General features: G+C 36.4%; 1 long non-coding RNA gene across 1 annotated transcript in view; it reads left to right on the top strand.

Annotated features, from left to right (window-relative positions):
* The window catches only part of LOC118519615 (uncharacterized), a 53,072-nt gene extending 28,398 nt beyond the window's left edge, over positions 1 to 24,674 (top strand). Inside the window, exon 7 of the long non-coding RNA XR_013441220.1 lies at positions 23,509 to 24,674. This is a non-coding gene — a long non-coding RNA (uncharacterized LOC118519615). The remainder of the gene's footprint in view (positions 1 to 23,508) is intronic.
* The last annotated feature ends 3,221 nt before the right edge of the window (positions 24,675 to 27,895 follow it).

Here is a 27,895-nt window from a genome sequence, read left to right as displayed (position 1 = left end):
ATGTCCTGTCCCTCATGCCCACTGACAGTCATTGTTTTCCCACCCCGCAAGGTAACCATATTCTGACTTCTATCACCATACATATAGATCAGATTTGCCTGTGTTTGAAATTATTATAAACAGAAATACAAATGTCCTCTTTTGTGTCTGGCTTATTTCATTCAACTTTATGTTTGTGAAATTCACTGATAATTTCATGTGAGCTGTAAATTGTTCATGCTCAGTGCTGTGGTATTCAGTTGTATGAATATACCACAACTTATAAATCCTACTCTTAATGGGCATTTGTGTAGTTCCCAAGCTGGGGCTGTTACAGATAATACTGCTATGAACATTCTTAGTCATTTCTTTTGGAGAACATTCTACAAATTTCTGTGGGGTAGAAAACAAGAGCTAGGACATAGAATATGGATATATTCAGCTTTAGTAGATACCACTAAACAGTTTTCTAAAGTGGTTGTCCCAACAAATGCTTCCATCTGCAGTGTTGCTCCATATCCTTGCCATTTTTTTTTCTTTTTAATTTTATCCATTTTAGTAGTTGCAACTTGGCACTGAGCTGTGATTTCAATTTGCATTTACTTGTAACTAATGAGGCTGAGCAACTTTTTATGTTAATTGGTCATTTGCGTATCCTCTTTTTGTTCAAGTCTTAGCTCATTTTTCTAGTAGGTTGTCTGTCTTATTAATTTGCAGGAATTCTTTATTCTCGGTACAAGTTGTTCAGTATATTTGTTGTAAATATATTCTCATATTATCTTTCCATTTTCTTAATGATTTTTGATGAAGAGAAATTCTTTTTTTAAAGATTTATTTATTTGTCAGACTGAGAGAGAAAGAGTGAGAGAGCACACACAAGCTGGGGGAGCAGCAGGCAAAGGGAAAAGCAGACTCCCAGCTGTGCAAGGAACCCGATGCGGTACTTGATCCCAGGACCCTGGGATCATGGCCTGAGCTGAAGGCAGACGCTTAACCGACTGAGCCACCCAGATGTCCCGATGAAGAGAAATTCTTGGTATTATTTTCCAAATTGTCGTATTTTTTTCTTTCCACTAGTGTTGTCTTGTGATTTTTTAAAAAGAATTTTGCCCACTCCAAGGTCATAAATATGTTCTTTTTTTTTTTATTTTTTTTTTAAGATTTTATTTATTTATTTGACGAGAGAGACACAGCGAGAGAGGGAACACAAGCAGGGGGAGTGGGAGAGGGAGAAGCAGGCTTCCCGCCGAGCAGGGAGCCCGATGCGGGGCTCGATCCCAGCACTCTGGGATCACGACCTGAGCTGAAGGCAGACGCTCAATGACTGAGCCACCCAGGCGCCCCTGTTCTTTTTTTTCTTAGAAGCTTAATTGTTTTACCTTTCATATTGAGATCTACAATCCGTCTGGAATTTTTTTGTGTGCATGGTGTGAGGTAGAGGCTAAAAATTGTTTTTAATAAGGGTATTAAATTAACCCAGCACTGCTTATTGAAAAGACCATCCTTTCCCTAATGTACTCAGTATCATCTTTCTCATAATAGTGTCGCTATTCTGTTTTTCCATTCATTGTCTGTATGTTTGTTGCTACACAAATAGTGCACTATTATAGTTACTATGACTTTATAATAGATCTTGATATGCAGTCGGGTAATTTCTCCATTTTCTTCAAGACTGCCTTAGTTACTCTTTTGCCATTTAAATTGTAAGTTTTCGAGTTTCTCAATTTCCAAACACACACACACACACACACACACACACACACCTGCTCAAATTTTGTTTGGGACCTTATTGAATGTACTTGATCAACCTGGAAAGAATTAGCCACTTAACAATTTGAGTCCTGTTCTCCATGGCCATGTTATATCATTCCATTTTACTCAAGTCTTCTTTAATTTCTTCCACTATTATTTAATTTCCAATGTAGAGATCTTACATGTCTTTTGTTAGATTTACCCTTGGGGTATTTGAGTTTTTGTTGCTACTATAAAAAGTATTTTTAAGATTTCACTTTTATTTGTCTGTTGCTGATTTAAGAAATAAAACTGATTTTTGTATATTATCCACATAACTTTTCAATGATAGAGTTAACAAAAATAACACCCAAGAACCACTGTTGTGATTGATAACTTGCTCTCAGCAGTTTTAAAAGGGAGAAAGGAACTTTATTTAGATCCAGAGAAATCTAAGCAAGAGAATTTTATAGAAATAGATCACCACTAGGCATAAAAATATTTATATTATAAAGACTTACTAATTTAAACAAACAAGGACAAGGAGACTGAATTCATAATCCAATACAGTATATATTAGACTTATTTCTGTTGAGTTTTTAATGACACAATGAGGCTTGCAAAGAATTGTCAGTTAAAGCTTAGGGTTTTTTAAATATAAATGGAAGTTTACATTTAAAGTAAGTTTGCTCTTTTAAAGTATTTACAGCATTTGCTTAGCGAACAACAAATATACAAATACAGTGGAAAGATAAATCATCCTTATCAGTATCTGGAGAACTATACATTTGACCAAAGTAAGGTCTAAGTTGAGAAAATCACTTGTACAATATACCATAATTTGAAAATATATAATATGTTGCATTATATTGGAATATTTGTATATACATATCTATATATTCAAATTATCACCATCTATAGGACAAGTAAATTTTATTAACTTGGACCTTACTCTGTATAGATATATACATACACACACACACGTAGAACACATATACATTTAACCCTTATATTACCTTCTATTATATAATTGCTAGCAATATCTTCTCAGTAAACGTATATAAATAACAGTGATCTCTCAAGCATGTTTATTAATACTACTTACCTATGTCACAAAACAGCTTAGTAACAATGAGAACGTATTTGGAAGAATAATGCTAAGTATAAAGGCTAACAATATTATATAAGATTTATATCTAGAGGTTTTTCGTAGACAATGAAATAAATTTTCCAGAATACTTAAATTCATTTAGTTTTGAAAGACTGAAAAAGACAATACCATTGAATAAAACTGGGTATTTTAGAGACATAGAATATAGAAGATGTTTATATCCTGACACCTTATGTATTTATCTGTAGGTTCATGAGAGCAAGGATTTTGTTTCTGTTCACTGCTATATCCCCAATGGCTAAAACTGGCACACAGTAAGTGATCAATGAATATGTGTTGGCTGATGGAATGACTATCAGCACAAATGTCGATAAACTTGAAACAGCTACATTCATGACTAAAAGACAAAATCAACTTACATCTGAATATGTGAATGCTTCCACTTTTCATTTAGGCAAAATAACTAAAATGCTATGAAAAATTACATGGGTCATTCCTCTCCTACTCTGAGCTGCCTTTGCATTTACCCATATAATCTGCACCTCCTAGCAAAAGTACAATTCTAAACATCCACAGTAACAATTTCTTTGAGATGACTGTAGAGCATTGTCTCAAAGAGGTCCTCCTCAAGCCTGCAGGCAAAATCTAAAAAGGTTAATGACTCAGCCAAGCTGGAGTTGCTCAGCAAGCCCTTCAGCAGTGTCTGCCACTGCAGAAGGCCAGCTTGTGCAAATACTTCCTTGAAATCACATGCTAAGGTGATTGTATTTATACACATTTTTTTTTTTGTTAGACTCACAAGAAACAATTGCTTCTATTGTCTTAGATCCTGCACTTGGCAAGGAGAAGAAATTAAAAGTTCCTCTAATACTTTTAAAGCAGTAGAGTGTCTTTTGGTTTGAATGACTGGCTATGTTGATCTACCAAGACAATATATTCAAGTAATTGTGTCCAGATTCGTTTAATATTCAAAACAAGCATTAAGTTAGTTTTTTAACCTTTTTAAGTGCTTGCTATATTAGAATATACCTTATTATATAAATATGTTCTATGAAAAGAAGACTCACTTAATATAGATTAGAAAAAAACCAACAGATTTTGTCAAGTTCAATAATTAAGTCGAGTCCAATAAATCTCTGATTTAAATTATTTACATAGAAGAAAAAAATGAAGAGTTATGGTTTTTCTGGTTAAGGCTTAACCTAAGGTCTGTGTGGATTTTTCTTAACATTCTTTTGCATCTCCCCCACAATCCTATCTTTTCTCAAGATGTGTAACTAACCAAATTCTGGCTTTAAATAGCGGGCGTTATTCATATTGCTCATCATTACCACTCCAAGCCTGGGTCTCTAGCCTGCATCTGATCCTTGACAAAATAGTAAGTCCCAGGACGCCAGAACTTCTGCTTCATAAAAAGCTAAACTCAGGGTAGAAATGCTATGCAGGTTAGTGAAGAATTGTTCAGCTTAATGTGCAGGCACTTAATGGATTGTTGCTTTTACAGACCCAGCTAGAGCAACTCACAAAATGTAGCCTCAGCCTTGTACAGGTTCCCAGAACTTTCATCTCTTGGGTAGTTGGTAAAACTTTTTTTTCTAAACGGTGTTGGACAGATCAAGGATAACTGATCGTACAAATTATTTTATATTTGTTAGTATGACTCAGTCAATTTATTTTTTCCTTCTAGAGTTGACCTCATGAATAAATACTGGATAGGATTAATTACAAGACACATACAAAAATACTCCAAATCCGTTTCTCTGTAGTTGATTTCCAAGGCAGAGAGAGTAAACAGCCTTCTCCCAGCTTTCTTACTTTCCACAGCTGAGAGTGTAGGATGTTTACAGTATCTGTCGCTCAGGGTGGGGTTGGCGGTCAGCAGCACAAGCCTCAGGAAACCCAGCATCATTTCAAGATACCATAATGTGTTACAGGAAAAGATCCGAAAAGTATACTTGGAAGTAAATTATGGCTCTTTTAGGACTGGGGCTAGAAGGGTGGGTGAGGAGGCCACATGACACTAATTTCTTGCCGCCTGCTAAGTTTTTGTCTTCCTGCTCTGCACATTCTAGGATTTTCCTGGGGTCTACAACTTTGGCCTTGCACACTCACAGATTCTGTTAATGTTGGATTTTCAATATTTTATAATTTCCCAAAATGGTCTCAAAAGATTCACCCACCTCTTAAATGGCACCCCTTTCGTTTCCGTATGTGGGAAGATGTGAAATCCAGCCTCTCTCACTCTCCGAGTTATACAACTTTGTTCCAGCTCACTGCTGCATGTAACTGAGAACAATGGCTGAACTGTGCTTGCAGACAAGAAGACCATCCATCAGTGTAATTACTGAAAGTTATTTTAATTACGGGTTACACAGTCATAAGCTCGATCTAATGTGAAAATGTAAATATGCTAGGACACAGGTTGTATGCATAAAATGGTGTATTGTAAATTGCTAACAAAATGCTAAAATTCTAAAAGATCAAATATATTTGGAAGGAAGTAAATCTGTAATTAGAGGCATATACATGAATGGAGTTAGTCAAACCTAAAGTTCTTTTCCAAAAATGATTTATTCAGTGGTTCCTGGACTTCATTTGTTATTACTGATCTGTGATGCACTAAACTAACTTGGGTGAAAATGAAAAATATCAATACTGTATATCACAAAACCACCTTCCATGCCACATTGTAAACCAAAGTGGCACCTAATTTCAAACTATTACTGTACATTGTTCATTCATTCATCAAACATTTGTTAGTGCCTGTCATATATCAACCATGTGTTAAATTCTGAGTGATGAGAAATGGATGGTATCATCCTTTCCCTGAAGAAAAACATGGCCTAATCTTTCAGACAGACACATAAGCCATTGTTATAAGAGTGACAAGTGCTGTGGTGGGTCAAAAGGACACTTCTGAATTGGCTGATAACCTAGGCTGAGTCTTGAAGGTTGAATAAGGTTGACTAAGTCGAGATGGTGCTAATATGGGTTTGGAAGGGGTGGGCAGGAAAGGGGATAGTGTAGTTTTAGATGTACCAGAAAGAAAAGTCACAAAGTTGGAGAAAGGAAGACAAAGATAATGTATGCTGAGATCTTCAAAAGTTCAGTAGAGTTAGAGCCAAAGATGCATGTGGGTGTAGGGGAGGTGAGGTTAGGGGTAGATCAGAGTGGGAGATGATGAGTGTCCTTATATGCCAGCCTAAGAAATTTGGGCATTATCTCCAAACCATGTAGGCCAGTGAAGGATTATAAGCAGGCAAGTGGCATGACCATGAGTGTCCTTTAGAGTTTACTCCACACGTAAGGCTGCAGGTAAGGAAAATAAGAAAAGGATTAATGGTACAGAGGAGAACATGAGAGTCTTAATTAGGGAAGTAGCAGTAAGGACCCACAGAAAATAAATATGAGAAATTAGAAAAAGAACAGAACTCAGTGAGTGACTGCTTGAGGGGATGGAGAAGTCTGGATAATTCCTAAGTCTTGCTGGGGTGACAAGGCCTTTCACATAGGAGAGAATTAATATGGAGAGGGGTGGTGAAGGAAAGAGCTCAGAATACCAACAATACTTAGTGGATCTGGGCTGGAAAGTTTACGAATTCACATTCAAGGCATATTTAATTCTGTCATAACTGAAGGGATGAAGACATTCTGGAGGACTAAATCAGATAAGCCTGTTCTTTATTCTGCTTCTGTACCTCCACTTGTCTCCCCCCCCCCGCCCCCCCCGCCCTCCTGGTGGTAAATGCCCACACATTCTTCAAACCCCAAATCCAGTATTTTGTCTTCGGAAGCCTCCTCTGGCCATCTCCATCCCTATATCGGTGCCCTTCCCCCAGCCTGGGGAGGAACTGTTCATTCCCCACTTTGACCATCAGGGTGCTCTGCATATTCCTCTATCACAGCACTTACACTTTATTGCAATTTGCTGCTTACCTATCTATAAAACACCATGTTTCATTTTCCTTCATTTCATTTAATTACAACATTTTTACAACCTGTAGCCAAGTTTGTTTAGCACTACAGGAGGTTCCCAGTAAATGTTTGATGAATGAATGATGAGTAAATGTATGATGCCATGTGCCACCTGGCAATTTGTTAACACTTTGAAGATGATTATTTGCGTTTTAAATATTTAAATAATGAGTATTTAACCAGTTCCTGAACATGTGTTTTTAAAATTCCAAATAATTCAACGTTAGGCTGCTTTACTTTTCCAAGGAACTTGTGGCTAAGAAGATAAATTACTGCATCATAAGCAATCTTTCCTTAAATGACAGCAAAACCTTTTGGAAAGTTAACTTTGCATGACGGCAGTTTGTTTTAATTTTTTTGTGATGGACTCCAAATGAAGAAAAATCAGGGTACAAACAGTGCAGAGGAGAAGTGCATGTAAACAGTTTATAAATGGACAAGAAAGAAAGGAAATGACCCTAATAGTTGGTTCTGACTATTGAATAATCATTTAAGAGTTTAAAATGTTCTCACTGGGAAGAACCACACCCTAACTAAATACAGTCATTAAAATAATTTTAGTTACATAAAATGATTATTTTAACCACTCTAAGACAAATCAGAGAAGTTCCTGTTGTAACAAGAAATCTACTCTTTTCAAGTAGGGCTTCTGAGATTTCATAGGCATTTTAGTTACATAAAACCAATCTCTGATAAACCAGTAATTTGGTCATTTTGAGGGCTAAATAAAGAGATATTTATTTCAAGTGTATATTATATATGATTACATTTGGTACATTTTGTATTAAAAAATCTTTTTATCTATTATCTGATTTAAAAATATTCTGCACTAGTACCCATCAGCTCTCAGGATACACAGTAGCCTTCTCCATATCTCAGCTTTTAGGTTGAAATGTAGCAGCTTCACAGTACCATGAATGACTGGAGAAAAACCACTGTTACCACTTTTGAAGCTTGATGTATCTTGTGTACTCAGGATTTTCCTGCTGCTCATGCCTTGCCCTATCATGGGTGTTACTAATTCTTAGGCACCAGGTCTCCTACCATTGTTGCATTTTAAGCTGTTGCACATTCCCTGGTGAGGATGCCTGCTTGCATCTTATTCTATGGGCATATCTCCATAAGCCACTTTGCCACCTGCTCTCTTCTCTCGCCCAGGCCATACACTTGCCATTTCACCTCCCATGCCACTTTCATTTTGCCCATTTTGTGAGATGAAAATTTAATAGGAAACCATCATCCCTTTCAGTTGGAAACTAAATCCAAGTGTGACAAACATATTCTCAATGAATAATGGACTATATAGAAATTTCCAGGAAACTATGAGAAAATCACAATTAAAATGTGGTGACATGCACTCTATTTTGAGCCTCCTTCATGTATAGTAACTTTACTCTAACTTACTCTGGAGTTTGTATTTATCTGAGATCCTAAAGGAAAACTGCAAGTATTGACTGCATCACTATCACTATGTCATAATACATGAATAATCAATGATAAGGTGACTTTAAAATAGAAGTGCAGAATATCTTCATAAAATTAAGAGATTTATCCAACTCAAAAATTCCATGGTTTTATTTCCAAATCATTTGCTCTGAGAAAGTCCACTCCTTCTTTAATTAACCTTTCATGTTTATCCTAGAGAAAAAAGCTCTTCTCCCCGATCCCCAAAGTGCTGTCCTTTGAATCTGTGCCTGAAGTGATTCTGTTCTCAAGTTCTCACTGTGGCTTAAATCTAAAATCTAAAAAATTCTATAGTTGTGAGGGAAGAGCCAAAAGTTCATGTAATCTTTGTGTAGAATGCTGTGAGTAGATTCACAGTCAGTGTGATGTAACCTATTCAATTACACCTTCCTTAAAAATTCTTTGGGCTCTTAATTTCTCTGGTTATTTTTTCCTTTACACTTACCATTTCATTTACTGTACCCAGAAAAGAAAATGTGGATGAATTAATATTTTTTACTGCCTATCAATATAGTTTCCTATTAAGTATGCAATTTCAAGGTTTTTTTTTTAATATTATGGGGGCTAAAGTTTTAAATGAAAACATATATGGATTTTCAATGAAAGTGGTAGAAAAACTGGGTTCAAAACATTTTTTAAAAGGCAATTTTGGGAGTCCTCTCCCCATATATTCTGTGAGCAATGTTATAAACTACATGTTATTCTGACAACTTCGGCCATGTTAATAAATAATTATGGCTCCTGTGTTTAACAGTCTGCTAATTTTGGCACCACCCATAGTGAGGGGAGTGTCACACTGACAAAAGAGAAGGTAATCTGGCAGTGTTGCCACACTAACGTTCATTAGGAAACTCACATGGTGGGCCTGCCAATATTTTAGTTAAATCTTAAGTATTTACTACAGACATCTGAATTAACTTTAGAAATAACTGTCAGTGCTATGGAGTATCAAAATATTATATTACTTAGTGGCACGAGTTCATATTTTGATGAGGTTAATCTCTCCACTGAAGAGGTTTTACCAACATAAAGTTACTTTGGCCAGATACTATCTTTTATGTAAACAACACACAACCCATCCTTATTTTTAAAACAAAGTGCATGTATGTATGTGTGTGTGGGGTGTTTCTGGAAAGCTACACACAAAACGACAGCAGCAATGACCTCTGGGGAAAGGAGGAGGGAACTAGGGATGGGTGTCAAAGAAAATTTCAACTTTATTGGCAATAAATTTTTTTTTAAAAAAGAGAATGTACTCATACTTCTATCTAAATAATATATGTTATACACATATATGAAATTATATCTGTATCTATCTGTATAAACATGTATATATACAGATTTAATTTTAAATTAAAGTGAAAATTCTCTAACAAAATTAGACATAGGGTTCAACTGGGTTCTGGCCTCTTTACAGATTTAATCAAATTGGTTAACTGCGACTTTGGGTACTCTCTAGAACTCTCTCTGAGCCTCAGCTTTTCCATCTATAAAATGATAAAGTAATACAGATGTATCTCATAGGGTATGCCAAGTTCACTCTCAATAAATACATTATCTGTAGAAACACTTCATAACATGTTGTTAGTCTTAATATTAGTCTTAATACTTCATGTTTAGCATGTAACAATGTCTATTCTTTCTGCCTTAGTTAGTTTTCTCCTGTATAAGGGCATGGATCTCTTTCTTCAGCCCAAGGTGGAAATGTAAGGGATACTGGCTGCTCTTGTCAGTAGGGCTTCTGGCTCAAGTATTCCTGCCACAGAAAATAATGTAGGGCTGGGACGGCAGAGCCCTCTTAGGCACATCTTAGCTGATAAAATGATTACTTTAAAAAAATTCCAGACAGAACAGATCAAATCAGAAAATATTCTTAAAAAACAGTACCACCAGGTGTCACTGTAACCTAAAGCAACGTTGGCTGTTCCTCTATTCAGCTAGAAAGAAATGTACATTACAAGCAAACAAATATTATCTTACAAGGCTTTCCATGTCGTTAATTTATATTATCACAGTTACTAAACTATAGTTACTAAATTCTAAATAGATGGATCACCACAGCCTTCATTTTAAGAAAAAACTTATAATTAATGACAATGAATGCTAAACGATTTAAAATGCAGTAAGTAGATTTCTGGAGATCAAGGATTTCATATTTTCAGTTTTGTCTTTTAGGAGGCAAACTTGAAGTCCATGATAATAATGATGTATCATTTAACTAAGATTTTATGAGATAACAAGTGAGTCTAGTTGACTGCTCAGCACTTTTCTTGTTCTTTACTGGATATTTGGTATACATCTTAAAGTAACAAAAAATAACAGTTGGAAATTCTCATAAATGATAATGAGTTGTAAGATTTATTTTAGAGACATAATTCATTTTAATAACTCCCCGGGGATTTTAACATCACTTTTATTCTTTCCAGCCCTTAATTTCTTGAAGATATAGGACTGCTTAAAGCATAATGTATAACACTATATTTTGGGTTTTAAAATATATAGATGTAATATATATGGCAATAATAGCACAAAGGATGGAGGGGAGGTAAATGAAACTATACAGTTGTAGGAGATATATATGTATATATCTCCAAAGTTAATTCAATAATAATTTTAAGTTGATCATGATAAAGAAGCATATTGTAATCCCTATAAGTAACCATTAGAAGAATAATGCAAAGAACTATAGCTATACAAGTCAACAGAATTAAAAAGATACACTAGAAAATGTTTGTTTAACATGAAAGAAGGCAGGAAAGGAACAAGAAATACATGACACAAATGGAAAACAAATAGCAAAGGGGTAGACCTAAATTCAACTATATCACTAGTTACATTAAATGTAAATGGACTAAATATCTAATCAAAGGTATACATTATTGGGCCAAGCTGTAAAAAAAGCCAGACTCAACTATATGCTATCTGTAAGAGATACACTTTAAATATAAAAAACAAATAGGTTGAAAGTAAAAATTTGGGAAGATATACAGTATGCATAAGTAAACTTCAGTGGCTATATCAGAAACATGTAAAATAGACTTCAAGAAATATTATGAGAGTCAAAGACATTTCATATTGATAAAAGAGTCAATACAGCAGGGATTTATAAAAATTATAAGTATATATGTATCCAATAATAGAGCTCAAAAATACATAAAGCAAAAAAACCTATCAGACTTCAAAGGAGAAATAAACAGTTACTATTATAGTTAAGTTGATGACTTAAATATGTTTCTTTCAGTAATGGGTAGAACACATAGACAGAAAATCAGTAATGACAGAGCTATACAACACTATGAAACAGATTGGCTGCATTGATATTTATAGAGCACTCCACCAAACAACAGCAGAACACATATTCTGTTCAAGTTCACACAGAACATTAATCAAAATAGACTATGTGTTGAACCATAAAACAAATCTCAATACAGTTAAAAGGACTGCATTTATACAGAAGATGTTCTCTGACTACAAATAAGTTAAAATAATAAAAAGATGGCTATATAATCCCCAAATATTTGGACATTAAATAACATATGTGTGAATAATCCATGAGTCATAAAAGAAATTACAAGGGAAATAAAGTATTTTGAACTGAATGAAAATGAAAACACAACATCAAAATTTATGGGATGCAGTTAAGACATACTTAGAAGGAAATGTATATGCTTATATTAGAAATATCTATATTAGAAAAGAAGAAAATTCATTTCTCTTAACTGGGCTTCCAAATTTAATAACTCCAGTTCTCTTATATTCTGCTAGATGAAGATGTTGAAGGAGTCTCTGCCAGTTTTCAAAAATTTTTTGGTTGGGATGTATTTCATATTACCTCTGTGAATAATAGAGGAAGATAAGAAGCAAAGAGATATTTACTATGTGCCTACTGGGCAACAAATGGTGTACTTAAATGAAAAAGCTTTTTTTCCTTCTACTTCTGAGATTCAGTGAGGTTATCCAGAGTCACAGGGCTAGTAAATGATGGACAAGTTCAGATTTAGGTCTGCCTGATGTTACAGCTCATACTCCTACTATACAGCAGGATGCCTGAATTCTTGATTGCTGCTGTCTTGTGGTCCACTATGGCTCCTATATTTCCTTTGGTTTAAACTTTAATCTCTTCAACTTATTTCCCATTATAATAGTTTGTTTCTTATTAAATGAAATCTGTTACGATTTGTTTATTGTCAACTTATGAAAGACAAAGCAACTGTCTCTATTTCTGTCATGGTGTTGCCTTTTAGGTTATAAAGTCATAATGGGCAACCCTCATGTTTACTACCTTATACTAACTGCTGCACAATCCCTCCATGTGGATAGGCAGAGGCATTAGATGCACTTCACGATGATGAGAGCATGCTTTCATTTTGCTTCAGGAAACACATCTGGTACAGTATGTTTGAAACTCTAATGCCATCAATTACTGTTAACATTGAATATTATAAATTCCCCAAACAGAAAAAGAAAATGCATTGATTAAAATTAATTCCACTGAATTACCTGAATAAAGCACTTAACAGTTCTGGGTTATTATGACTGATCAGACTTTAATAATAATAGCTAACGTTTTTGAATGCTTTTCATGTTCCAAGCCCCATGCCAAATGCTAATTACCATAGTGTTGTAAATAAACCCACCCGAATGAGGGAATTGAGGCTTAAACTTGCTCAAAATCGCAGAAGAGTTAATATCTAAACTCAGGTTTACTTCTCTCAGCATCAATGTAAACATACACACCCTATACAGAGAAAAGTATGAAAGAATGGAAGTATATTCTGGTTCTAAAAGCTTTGTATCAAGATCTATTGATACTAGAAAAGTACAAGAGGATCAGATGTATCTGGACACTTTATAGGCTCTTATATAACTTCATGAGGTACTGTTTACAATTTCAAGTTAATTCTCTGGGGATCATGCAATATCTGTATTTTTCCTTGACTATCAATGTTTTGATATGCAATAATGAAGTCAAGAAATGCTTGCTTCCACAGATATGAGTATGTAACTCCCAAGAGAATAAATACACATATTAACATATAGAGATCACTAATTTTTTTTTTTGTAATTAAAAAATTCAAATAAATGAATTTTTGGCATCAGCATGTTGCAACTACTAAATTAGCAACATTCAAACATACACACTGCATGGGCATGGCTGCAGCAAATCTGTTACATTTATGTGTAGCTAAAAAATCTGCTTCTGACTTGGTGATATTGCTTAATTTAGTTATAAAATAAAGGGATAGAATAAAAAAATAGATGGAAATATTTGTCATCAAAATGAAAACAATTTTAACAGTACAGTAATTTGGTACAATGTGGTATATCAACATGATATAGTCATTTAAGTGATTAATATATTTAAGTATAATGTAATATTTTTAAAAGGCATACCACTACTTTCAATGTACCACCTGACTGCATCAGTACAAAAATGGGAGACACTCCACAATAGCCAAAATATGGAAAGAGCCCAGATGTCCATCGAGAGGTGAATGGATAAAGATGTGGTATACACACACACACACACACACACACACACACACACACACACAGGAATATTACTCAGCCATCAAAAGAATGAAATCTTGCCATTTGCAATGATGTGGATGAAACTAGAAGGTATTATGCTAAGTGAAATAAGTCAGTCAGAGAAAGACAAATACCATATGATTTCACTCATATGTGGAATTTAAGAAACAAAACAGATGAACATAGGCGAATGGAAAGAAAAATAAGATAAGATAAAAACTAAGAGGGAAGCAAACCATAAGAGACTCTCATGGAAACAAACTGAGGGTTGCTGGAGGGGAGGTAGGTGGGGGGATGGGGTAACTGTGTGACAGGCATTAAGGAGGGCACTTGATGTAATGAGCACTGGGTGTTTTATGCAACTGGTGAATCACTAAATTCTACCCCTGAAACTAATAATACACTATATGTTAACTAATTTGAATTTAAATTAAAAACTTTTTAAAAACGGGAGACAATGTACATTAACAGGCAAAAACTAAAGTATTTGGGTGTGAATAATAAGATTATGAAATGAATCATTTTTCTTTGGGAACTTTTTGGTTACTATTTTCTCAATGTTTCAACAATTTTTAAGAAGACAAAGAAAGACATGAGAGCACCTAGCCTCACAATGATGAAATTTAGACAAATGATGTAATGTTCTTTTTAGGTCGTTCAAATAAAAGATGTTTGCTCACCACACAGCAATTGACTGACTGTGCTTTTAAAATAGTAGCAAAAATATGAAAAAAGTTCTCAGGTGGCTGATTATATTTAGTGAAACCTGAATAGGTGACTCCATATATTTTAAGAAAACTTTTGAAAATGATTTCTTTTCAGCAGCACTGAGGGTGGTATTCTTGCGCAGTTTTTTGCTGCTATTGTATATTGACATGACAGAATGTTTTCTTGTGATACAAAACAGAACCCAGCAGACTCAAGCAAAGTAGAAAATGTGCTGAATTTTTAAAAGCAAACTGTAGTAAAATATTTCGGGACTTTGTTACGGTAGTACTTAATCTCCATGTCTTTCTAATTAGGTTTATACAGACAGATTAATCACAGATATCCATCTTTTCCATTATATTAAAATTAAAAGTATGTTTCAGAAAAAAATATGATAAAAAGTCTTATGAAAGTCATGGGGGTGTAATGTACAATATAGGGAATATAGTTAATAATATTATAATAACTTTGTATGGTGACAGATGGTAACTAGACCTATCATGGTGATCATTTCATAATGCATAAAAATATCATATCACTATCTTGTACCCCTGAAACTAATATAATATTGTATGTCAGTTGTAATTCAGTAAAAAAAAAAAAAAATCTTACAATAAAGGAATATGTAATCTTGTTACCTTTGCAAAATCAAAACTTTTGGCCCAGTCCACTCTGTCTCCTCCCCACTGAGAAAATCTTTGAAAAAGAAATGAAATTCTATCATCTGAAAATTCATCTGAGAACTATACATAACCTTTCCAACTCATCTAAAGGCTGGGGAGTTTGCAAGGGAAGCAAGAAAAAGTTCAGATGCTTTAAAAAAAAAAAAAATCTGACTGGTTCCAAATCCAGTTGCTTAACCACCAGTGCCCAAGTGTCTCTAGGGAAGCAAGAGACATCTGTGGGTTTGGAAGGAGAATAATTTATAAACATGAAAAATGTATTTCCCCACTATCTCACCCCTGTCTCCAAAGGGGAGGAAAATAACAACACGAGTTAAACGTTGAATGAAAAGTTACCTTAGAATTAGACAAAAGGAATGAAAAATAAAATTGAATTGGCAATTTTTTTTCATAAATATTCCATGTTAAGAGTTCCTGGAGAAAAACTGGAGCACTTGATTGATATGCAACCTTCAGGTTAATTATAATTGATATTCTGGCCTTATTCATTCTGATAAGAAGTTGACGTATGAAAAGCAGTTGCTTGTGATAAAGTTTAATGCACTGCCCTTATGTTCACTATGTTTTTTGTATAAAGACATACCAATAAATATTTATAAAATTATCTCTACTTGAGACATTTTATAGAGTCATATGAATACACAGAGTCCGCAGGTCTGAGCTTGGATGTTGGTTCCACTTACCACTTCTGTGACCTTGGGCAAGCTCTTAACTTCAATATAATAAGCTTTAAAACTTGATGATAACAGCGACTTCCTCATTAAGATGAACCTCAAGGTTCTTAATTGTCAAAATTTAATAGGGACTTCTTCCTTTAAAAAAATTTAAGGGCTGTGTACCAGGCACTGTTCTAGACTCTAGGGATGTAGCTAGCTGTAAGTCCCTCATCTCATGGTACCCATGAAGAGACAAAATCAATTAAGAAATTAACATACAATCTGACAGGTGTGATAAACACTTCAAGGGAAAGTATGGCTGGTTAAGTGATCAGTTGGCAGGGAGTGCGATTTAAATGAAGGTGGGGGTCAGGCCTTTCTTACTGAAACTAAATGAAGCAAGCCTAAATGAAGCAAGGGAGTGGGTCATGTGTATATCTGGCATCACATGTCTGTTGAATTTCATGTGTAATAACTGAGTGTTACACACATTTGTACCAGAAGCTACTACATAGAGAAACAGGGATTTGAAAGGCTTGGGAAGTACAGACTGGCAGGAACATATATAAAGGAAGAGGGGAAGAAAACAGCAATAGGGAGTAAAGAAAACATCACTTTCCCCTCTGTCTGACATGTAGCTTCTTGGTTTGAGCACAAACACCCTGGCTTATAGGATATCTAAAGAGGTGAAGGAAATCTAGACACCTAGGTTCCTGAAAGGCTCCAAAGGAAGAGTGAGTATCACTTTTATACAGTCTTTTCTAGTGGGTCTACTAAACTTTAGACCCAGGAATAAGCTGCACTGGCACATGGGAAAAGGAACAGAGCTAGGGTAAAACAAGGGGTCTTAGGCCGATTATCTTATGTTTCTCCACCTACACCTACGGTCTTTTTGAGATCTGTGCAAAGGGTATGATTAACTTTGAACTCTGTATAAGAGTCAGTCCAGGTGTGGTGCGCCTGGGTGGCTCAGATGGTTAAGCGTCTGCCTTCAGCTCAGGTCATGATCCCAGGGTCCTGGGATCAAGTCCCGCATCGGGCTCCCTGCTAGGCGGGGAGCCTGCTTCTCCCTCTGCCTCTGCCTCTCTCTCTCTCTTTCTCTCTGACTCTCATGAATAAATAAATAAAACATTAAAAAAAAAAAAGTGTCAGTCCAGGTGTAACCCACACCTAAACAAAGAAGGACTTTCAGAAAATGATTAATACAGCCCTTTGGAGAAATAGTGGGAGAGATGGATGTTGCGTAAGCAATTCTCTGAAAACTCTCCGAAGAACATTAGACTTAGGCAATGTAGTAAAAAATTGATTCATTGTTCTGCTAGGTCTTATTTCTCCCTGTGGCAAAAGAATCGAAATTCTTACATGGTAGTTCTAAGTTCAAAGACATTGACTTCAGATGACAGTGCCATTTTTATAGCATGTTAACCAGTGTGTGTGAAAAGTTATCGCTAGTATGCACTTGAATTACTGGAGTGAACTCTATTAACATGAAATGTTTTAGAAAACAAGCTGCTCCTAATTTCAACTTTTTAGGGTTTGTTACATAGTTCAGCCAGGTTCCCAATCTCTCTAGACCTTGACACCATATTTTGTTATAATTTCAGTAACTAGAAAAGCTTCTGCCTCTGCTCATGCTATGTCCCAGCTTTGGTCTGTCTCCTACTTAGAACAGCTGCTTTACACTCAAGCCCCACCCTTCAGCCTCTCTCAGAGCAGCCAGGCAGTAACGGACATTTCTGGGGAGGGCAGGGACCATGTCTGACTCGTTCACAGCTGTATCCTAAACTCTTAGCACAGGGTCCAGTTTAGAATAGCTCCTTAATAAATATTTATTAAATGAATAAACCAATATCTGCAGTCCTCTGTCTGAGATCCACGATGATCTTTTATCTTTTCTGAGAAGGACCTGGGAGAGAAGGCGGGCAGGTATTATTAGTACAATATGGTTGTTGATTTTTAGTTCCTCCCCTTTCGATAGGATTACTGAACAGGCATACGGAGAAAATGTATTGGGCAAAGTGTATTTGACCAAGTCTCTCATGTCCTTGTGGAGAAATGTAGTCTGGATCCTAATATAATCAGGAAGATTCACAACTGCTGAACAACGGTGCCCCAGAGGAACTGAGGATTGGATAGAGATCAACCTGGAGGAGAGCACTGAGAGCCAGGGTTATAGTGCTGTCTTTGCCTGGACATTTCCTATGCAACGATTTTAATCTTTATCGATTATCTTCAGCTAAACTAGATAATAAAGGCTTTCTGACGTAAAATTTTGTTAGATAACTAAGTCAGGATCCAAAAGGACTTTGACAGATTCGTGCAATGGGCTGATTCTAACTAACAATTAGGAAGCATTTCTAAGAAATTTCTTATGGAGTGAAGGTGATGTAACTGCAGCTCTTGGGATGTCTTATGGATAAATGTAAACACCTATTTTAAATTCAGGTAATGAGCCAAACAAGTACCAACTGGGGCAAAAGAGCAATTCATGTGAAAAAGGAATGAGTTTTAACTGACATTAAGCTCAACTTGGTAATAATACTGATGACTGCCCCCCAAAAAGCTAATGTGATTTTAGCCAACATTAAGAGAATTGTGCTATCTTTAGAAATCAACCAAGTATTTATGGAGCTTCTATTTGCATTGTCCTAGGTGCTATGTGGGATAGAGAAGTATCAGGCATGAAATCCTTGCTCTTAAGGCACATTCTAGTCAAAAGATTGGCAGTCAGAAAACAATGTAAGATAATGTGATATGAGAGACTAATTATCAAGGAAATGACCCCTCAAAACTCCTAAACACCCAAAACCAAAACTGAAAACAAAAAAAGCCCAGAGACTTGAATACACTTGACAGGCATACATAGTCCATTAATTGATATTTATAACCATGGCCCAATGTCATCAAGAACCTGCTATACATAAGGTCCATTACTCTCTGTATAGAGACTGATAGAAATACATCTTAGAAACTGCCTTTTTTGTTTGTTTAGTTGTTTTAGTTTTAAATGGGATAAATTCACTTATCTAGAAAATTCAGTTATGAGGATCAGCTCATTCCTGAATGGGGTCAATAAATCAGGTACTACTGCACACAGTGAAGCACTGAAGTATACAGGTCGATCTGTAATGCTTGAGAAAAGAGGGAAATAAGCATGAGAAGTCACAGAAATGAAGCATTCCACCCCAAACTCTATTGAGCCGAGCCAGATCTGTGGGCTCTCAGCAGTTTGAGGTTGTGGCACAACCAGAGACTCTGGGTGCTGACAAGAGGACGGGGGGAAAAACAGCTGCTTCCACATAAGTCCAACATATAATTTACCAAAATAGCCAAAAGTTGCACACAACATCATGTTCTCTTTACAGTGATGGTACACTACACACCAAACCCATGGCACATTTCCTTCTCAGGTGGGATTTCCAGGGCACAAGGCCCTCCCTCCTTTGTGCCTATATTTGGACTTTGAATTTAAGGCTGGAAAAAAGTGCCACCAGCAAGTGGATACATGCCTCTACATGTATGGCCTCTAATCTCAGCTGGCTCTCAGGGAAACAGAATAGCTTTCACAGACAGCTTTCTTTTCTATGCTCACAGCAGCTTCTCCAACCTCCTCCTCTTCCCTATTTTCATCCCTCTCAGGTGTGACCTACCTAACTCATTCCCTATTTCATGTGGTACCATTCTGTCATAAAGTACATTACTGTGTCCCAGCTCAAATCTGTTCTATGTCCATCTATCATTTCTTATTCACAGGAAGATGCCTCTCCTGTTTAAGACTAAAATTCCTTCATCTCTGTGGAGCTGTTGATACTGTTGACTTCTCCTTCCTTGAATTCTCTACTCCCTTTACACTTGTAGCCTCATTTCCCTCCTCCTCTCCTGGCTCCTTTTCTGGCATCTTCCTCTGCTCAGTTTTCAATGTCATGTTCCTCAGTTAGGTTCACGGCCCTCCTCTCACATTTACTTGGGCAGTATAACCCACCAGTTGCTCTTCCTGAGGATGCTCTGCTCTGCACACCTCCATCCTCTGTACATGCTCTTTATCTTTCCAGTGTATCTGCTCAACTGATCCAATTGCTCAGGGTCTGCTTGTCCCTCAATATGTTCAAAAAGTTTTTTGAACTGTTTCCTGATTCTTCTCTGTACACCCCTTCTCCTAAAACTCTCAACAGGACTTCTACCATGGGTTCTCTCATGCAATCAATGATTCTCATGTTTTTATCAACTTTTAAGTTGCCAACTCCTTGAAATGAGGCAGCACTGTTTTTTGCCAATCTCTGTGTGAAGGGGTCAATAAACACCTATCAAATGAATGGATGAATTTTGTATGTGCAAAATGTGATGCTGGAGATCAGGAGATAACGAAATACTGTCTGGATGACCAACTGGTGGGGCTGCCATTTGACAGGGATGTGGGCCAAGTGACTTAATATCCCTGATGAGAGGAAGAGTTTATGATGTTCTGACGATTCTGTACCAAGTAAATCTACTTAAAGTTACTTTTTAAAAAAAGACTAGATATTAACAAAGTCTAAATAGACTGTACAATGAATTGAAAGGTACATCAGTGATTATTTTGCCCTTCTTTTTTTTTTTTGTTGGTAGCAGACACTGACTGAAACACTTTTGGGTAACTACTGCTCTGTTATGGTGGCATGGGTTACTGGCTAATGAAGACCTAAACCATTTTTGTATCCTAGACTTGTAAACCCAGCAGGTCCTAGAGGAAAGGGATCTATCTTTGTTCCTCAGCAGAAGACCTCTTTCTACTATAACTGCTAACTAGCCACTTGACCCTATCCGATAGGTACCCTAGACCTAGAAAACTTGTCTTTAGCCCTTGGAGACCTCACATGGTTGGAAGCAAACAGGGGATGATGACAAGAACATCTTTTCCTCTGCTTCATGCATTCAAAAAAATTTTTTAACAATAAAGCTACTTGGGTTTAAAGCTTTTTAAAATACCCGGTCTTATGGTGAGTATGCAAAAGAAAATAACTTCATGGTTTCTGGCATGGTTGGAGACATTAAAAGAGCTCTGGTTGCTGAATAAAATCACAGTTTTAAACCTTCCTGAGAGACTGTTATTTCCTCACTAATTCCCCTTAAGCAAAATATTTAAGATCAGTATGAAGAGGCTACAGCTTTTTATTCTGAGGATTACCTTTCATGGAAATGATAAAATGGAAAAATAATTATTCCACAAAGTTCAATAAAAGAGCCAAATCCTCCCAACAAATCCACAGATACCATTACCCTTAAATACCCTCCACTTATCAGGGGGGAGAAAAAGAAAACTTCCTTAGATCCATTCAAATATAAAAACATTCTTTACTACATTGAATTTTATAAAATCCCATTGTTAAATACTTCCTCTCAAACTCCTGCCAAATGGGAGGATTACTGCTGAAACAGACAAGGAATATGTGACCTCCTCTCCCTCCCCTGATGAACATCAGGGTTACACTTTGGCACACATACAGATCTATTTTCTACAAAGGATGCAGCTTTTCAGAGATGTGAAGGATCTGGAATGAGAACACTGGCCCTCATCAACCCACTTCCTCTATTGGAAGGGAGTCTCCCAAATAGTCCTCTAAAGGAAACACTGGAATGAAGTCACCCATGTTTAGTAAAGTAACAGTAGCCTGATGATGTGATTGTTTCAGAAGTGATACAAGGCACAGCGGTTAGACGGAAAGTTCACTGGGACTTTTAATAATGAAATTTTAGATAAATATTTGCACAGATGCACACACATATTTATTTGTTCTGCTTCAACGGGACTCTTCCAAGTGCTAGTTTCAAAATATAAACAGTGGGAAACTGCTGTAGTAATGACTAGCAAAATAAAGCAATTATTTGCAAGGGCTGAAAACTATTCATCTAATAAAAAGTAAGAAGCTGTGTGGGAGAGAAAGGAGTGAAATTCTCTAGCAAGTGAGGACAGTTGGAATTTAATAATTCACTTTGGCAATCATATTTGTTTAGTCAGCAGGCCAACGTTCCTACTGTGCTGCACAATGCTGGGGACAGTCTTCATCTTAAACACCCACCATGTTGAGAGAGCGAGTATTTCTAGCCAAGCTGCATAAATACCATCACTGCAGTAGTCCTTGAATATAAAGCTTTTATTACACATCTCTGAGCAGATCTGTAAAGCCCAGAAAGGACTCTCATTAGTTCAGAGATTAATTTGGCAGAGATGGCATCAGATTATTTGAAAATGTGTTATTAAGCAATATTTCAGAAGTGGCCTATGTGGCAGCAGATAGCCATGCTCTAGTAACAGAATATATGATAGGCTCCAGACCATATTTTTAACATCTCCTTAGTAATATAAACAGAGACCAAGACATGAAAAGCTCTCTTGGTTTTCTCTTCTCTATTTAGCAATGGTTTTCCTCTTCAAAAATATTTTCTGCATCACTTTTAATTGAAATTAATTTCCTCTTCAAAGGTGAAGAGATGCAAAAGTGAAGAGCTTATAAGAGAATGTATATATTGCTATAGTAATAAGAACAGAAAGATGTAACTGATGATCAGCCTAACACAATTAGATTAACGACACCCATTATGCAAACAGCCCAAATGTATAAATAACAAACAACTGGCCACCTATGGAAGGGACACATGGGAGTCAGGAATGCAAAGAAATGGAAAATATATGTAGCTACCACATGTCTGCATACATCTACTCATACAAATATCTTTGTTTCCTATGCTTATTCACTGGTTCTTTTGACTCTTAAATATCATTTAATTGGTTAAATTAATACTTCACCAAGATTAACTCTTGGTAACCCAGAGGCCGTAGACTTGGTCTTTCATGTAGCAGATTATCACATACTGCCTCGCAAATAATTTTTTCCTATGGTAAATATATGATAGAAATGTTTGTGGAAAGAAATCTAAATATTCTTTCAATGGAGGAGGAGAGAGAATTAGGTGTTTGGCAAAAGGGGCATATATGAAGAAGCAACAGAGTTTTGTAACTCCTGTGCAATGACTTGCAGAGTTAGTCCCAATCTGGACTTTCCTTTCTACCAAAAAGTGGCTGGTGTAACCAGTGCCACTACCACAGCAGGGGGCAGACCCCCACCAAGAGCACAGTGTGGGAGAAAGGTCGGCAGCCTGCATATCAGAGACCCAGAGTGGAGCCTGGTGGCACCAGAATGAGAAATGACTTCCTGGTAGCCCATGGGGAAGCGACTTTTTTTTTTTTTTTTTTTTGAGTGCACAAGAGGAAAGTGAGCATTTCAGAGAAACAGTTGAGGAAGACTAGGTGTGAAAATATGAATTTAGAGCAATAATAGACTGGGAGATTGGAAAATCTTCAAACATATACTAAAAGATCTGACCAGAAAGCCCCAGTTCGGACAGGTGTGGAACAAAGAACCATCATGAAGGAAGAGAAGCAAGTCGGAGTCGAGTCCCTCAGCCACAGCTGTCTATGTAGTCGGTTTAACTGCCCTACTTGGAAGATTGAAAGTTAGTGTCTGTGTATAATTTGACGGATAATAATTTTGCTTTAAAAATCTCTTTAGACAATTGTGAAATAGCTCCCCTCTAGCATTCTTCACAGTGCTTGCTGAAGAGGGCAGCTGTGATATAGAAAAATAACATCCCATTATGGCTACCTTTACTAAAATAACCTCTCTTTCTGCAGGCTTATCTGACCCAGACCTCAGAATCTCCTGGACTAAGAACAACTCACGCCATTGTGATTTGGAAGTATCCTGGTGCTAGGGAAGACACCAAGACGGCCAGGAGACAATGGAAGCATTAGAAGGCCCTAGTTGAACAGAATATATAATTTCATTTAACAGCTGCGGAAGCTCATTAACTACGTTGGCATGAATGATTCTTTACAACTACAAAAAGAAAGAAAAACAGCAGCCTATTTACAGATGCAGGGAGAGCCATTCCTTGTTTTCTAGCTTTCAAGGGAAACAAAACATTTCTGCATAATAACTTTATCCTATAATTCAACACTATTTAAAAGTGTAGCTTGCCATAAGCTTAAAGAGATATTTTTGTGCCACATATTCCAAACCTTCGCAATATTCCAGCACAATTTCTGACTGCATGGCTTCCAGGTTCCCTATGACCTGTTCAGGGGCCAATGGGGCAGCAATCTGGCCAGTCCAGGCACCTTTCTGGCATGCACACTCCCCGCATTCAAACATTTCTCTCCAAACACACCCCACACTTCATGTCCTCAGCTTGAGGAAAGTATAGCTCAAATGCTTTCCACAATCCTTCAGCATCTCTTATTTTTTATTTTAGGTTCTCTGCCACTTACTGAGTGACCTTGAGCCAGTCATTTAGCCTTTCTGTGCTTGTTTTTTTATCTGTAAAATTATGATAGCACCCGTTTCACAGGGCTATTGTGAGGATTAAACTGTGAGTTAACACAAAGCATCTAGAACAAAACTGTGAGTTAATACAAATCATCTAGAACATCTAGAATCAGCCAGTACTTCACTATTATTACCACTACTTAGGACACGATGCACCACTATTACTTATTTCACATATAATTCGCCAACTCCACCTAAACAAGAATTGTTTGAGGGCAACTATTGGCATCTAGGGAGAGTATGGGTACATATTAGCACCCTTTCATGCCCCCTTCCCTCTTCCTCCCCTGCTCCTGCCTCAGATACATACACAAAGAGGAGGGCTGTTGCTGTGGTGGGGGATGTTGCTGACATTTTTGGGGGATGAGCTGAAGGTTCATGAAGGCATGTGCTTAGCTTTATCCCATTTGGACAAACTTTCTCGTGGCTGTTCTTCCTCCCAAGAATAAGTGTTAAGGTATGCTCTGGGATAGGTCCCTGTTTTTCTCTTTCACCTTCTCAGACACACTCTCTTCTTCAAGATCTCTCATAAATAGAACTGCCCAATATGGGGGCTATAAGCTAAAGGAATGTGAAATAAACGATTCCTTAGTGCAGCCTGCTTCATTAGTATTCCCTACTGGGGCTGAAGAGGGTGCTCTACTTAGTGATATTACTGTTTGCCTTTTCTTTCCTTAGCATGTATTTCCTGAGATCTTTTCAGGAAGGGTAGAATTTCGGTAATCCTGGGTTTCTGGTCCACATGGCATTATCTCATCCCACCCTTATTAGCAATCACAGGGATCAAGTCTTTTTCAACTTTGTATCATTTAGCCCCTAACAGTCAACTATTGTTTATGCAAGTAGGCATTCAATATTTATTGAAGTGAGCTGTTACTCATCTTTAAAAAACTATTAGCCACATTCTGGTAGGGGCAGTCACTATGACTGAGGTCCTATCATTTAATTAAACTGAATCCAAAATTCAAAGAACGTTTCACAATAACAAGTACTAAAATGTGATGCTTATCAGTAAAATTCAAACTCATCACTGTGACCCATAAGGCCCTACAATGCCCATCCCTTGTTTACTTCTCTGACCCTATCTTGCTCACTCTGAACCAGAATACTTTATAATTTTTGCCTGATCCAACCTCTGCTCCTCTGCACCTGCTGTTCCCTCTGCTTGAAATACCTCCCCCCACCAGAGTTTCACATGATGAACTGCTTCTTGTGATTCCTAGCTCAGGAGAAAGAAGGAGCCCATAGCCTGAAGAGAAAGGAGTAAGACTTCCCCTGAAGAAATGACATAAAGTATGATACCTAAAGTATGAGTGTACATGCGTACATGTGTGCATGGCTGTATGTGTTTCGGGGTAGAGCTGGGTCAGATAAGAGTATTCCATCTATGCAGAGGGAATAGCTAAGGCAAAGGCTCAGAATGCAAAGGATTAGAGCAAGGTTGTTTGCAGAACTGAAAGGCAATGTGGCTTCAGCTTGAAAAGCCCAGGACAGCAGAAGATGGGCCATGAGCCGAATCATAAAGACCTCTTTCAGAAGAGGATGCAAAAGAGGGGCAGTGGAGCGAGCATTTACGCACTGTGGCCCTCATGTACTATCTTAATTTAAGATACAGATTAACCATTCTTCATAAGAAAAAATCTTTCTGTCTTTACAGGTATTCCCCTATTCTTCCCTAACTTAAAAATAATTAGTAGTGCTAAGTATCAGTCACCCCTAGGATTTTTATATTTCCTTCAGGAAAAGTGAGCTACCACATCCAAGATTCAGGGGATGGGACTGCTCATCAGCCCCTAGGAGCTTGTTTTCTAACCCTAAACATAACCATAACTTCTCCTAGTACCACTCCTGGGGTTATCTCAGGTGGGAAACTGAAAGTGTTTTTAAAGCTGGTTTTAATTAGCTATTAGCATATCACACACATTGAATTTGTACCAACAACCTGAAAAGATTCTTTTCTATACAAAAAAAATTATATTTCAGTAAACCGCATTTTGACAAATTGAATTTATGCTATTAAAAATTAGCCTTACATTTTTGGAATTTCTAATAATTCAGGATAATTTTTTAACTACTCAGAGATTCAGGAACAAGTTACAAGAAATCGAGACAATCAGCCCAACCACTAAAGCTAAAGTGTAGAAAGGTTAGATGATTGGTTCACAATACAGCTGAAGATTTTTCTTCCCATGAACAAACAGTGTGCAAATTTCCTAATTTCTTATTCAATGTCTGACTGTCAGAACTTATTTTAAGCAAAATACAGATTTACTGCGGTAGGAGAGTAGAATGAAAATTAGAAAAAGAAAACTATATATCTGACATGGCCATGAAAGCTACTGAAAGTATATGAAAAAGAATAAATGTTTCAAAATCAAATTCTCCAGATGTGCATTTCATAGTTGAAAGATTATAATTCCAAAGATAATTTTAATCTAACACAATAATTAAAGAGTAAGGAATTGAGCAAAATAATTTCCTTAATATGCACTTAAAAGAACTATTATTTCTAAAACATCAATACTCAAAGCTGAATATCTGAATTTGCAAATTTTACCAATTCTCTCACTAATTTCAACATACTTAACACCCAGTGCAAATAAATCATTTAAATAGGACAACAGTTTCTATTCATCAACATCATACATCTTGCAAATAAATGTATTTCTACTGTGGAAATCTTCACTGCAAGTGCTATTCTTTTATGGCAGGAGGCATTTATTTACATATATTTTCCTTCATTGGTATAATAAACATTTGTTCTTTTCAAGAGTTTAACTCTTTAACTGAAAAACACCAAAATCCAAAATTCAGAAATGGTAGTTCAGTCTCTGCAAGGAAGCACATTGAGAATAACAAGCTTATATTATATTACTGTACTGTATAACTTTTATATTTTCCAACACTCTTTCCAGTAAGGTATCTCATATGTGAGATCTCCTGGTGTCATTTTTGAAATGAGAGCTGTGGAGAGATTCTGATTTTACTCAGTTGTTAAGGTGCCTGAAGGAGTTCATTCATTAATTTCTCTAACCATGCAGGGCACTGGAGTCTTTGGGGACAGTAAGTGCACATTTAGTGGTTATGCTGAATGAATCCCCAATCTACTTCGTTTTAATTTGCATTAAAAAGCCTCTACTCTCAAAGTACTGCATCATTAAGTTTATATAATAATTAGATATACAAATTAGGAAAGGCAGATTAAGTATCACTTGGCAACATTAACTTGCCCACCACCTTCACACTAAAGATTTAAAGAGTGTATATTAGTGAGAGATACTTGTCTGTGCATAACAACTGAAGAAGCCTGTTAAGAATACTTAATTCACTATTATTTCTAATAATAAGCACATTCAGAGGATGATATTTTTTTTTTAATTTTATTTACTGGCTTTTTGCCGTTAAGAGAAATAAAAATGAAGGGGAAAAACAATAATCATAAAAACCCTAATATCTTAAAGGATTTAATAGCTTAGTTAGTGTACACAAACAACGACAGTATATACTATCAACCATATCTTCTATATCTATTTAGAATAGTTATTCTGATATAATACCATACAAAGAAAGTCTTGTTCATTGTAGTGTTCACTAAGAACCACCTTTAAGAATTCAGTAAGTTATTTAAAAATTTAAGAGAGAGAACTTCCAGTTACACTTCTGATACAGAAAAACAACTGGCATCTTTACATT

This window comes from Halichoerus grypus, chromosome 9 (assembly GCF_964656455.1).
Source record: "Halichoerus grypus chromosome 9, mHalGry1.hap1.1, whole genome shotgun sequence".
NCBI lineage: Eukaryota > Metazoa > Chordata > Mammalia > Carnivora > Phocidae > Halichoerus > Halichoerus grypus.
This window is presented reverse-complemented; position numbering and strand designations above follow the sequence as displayed.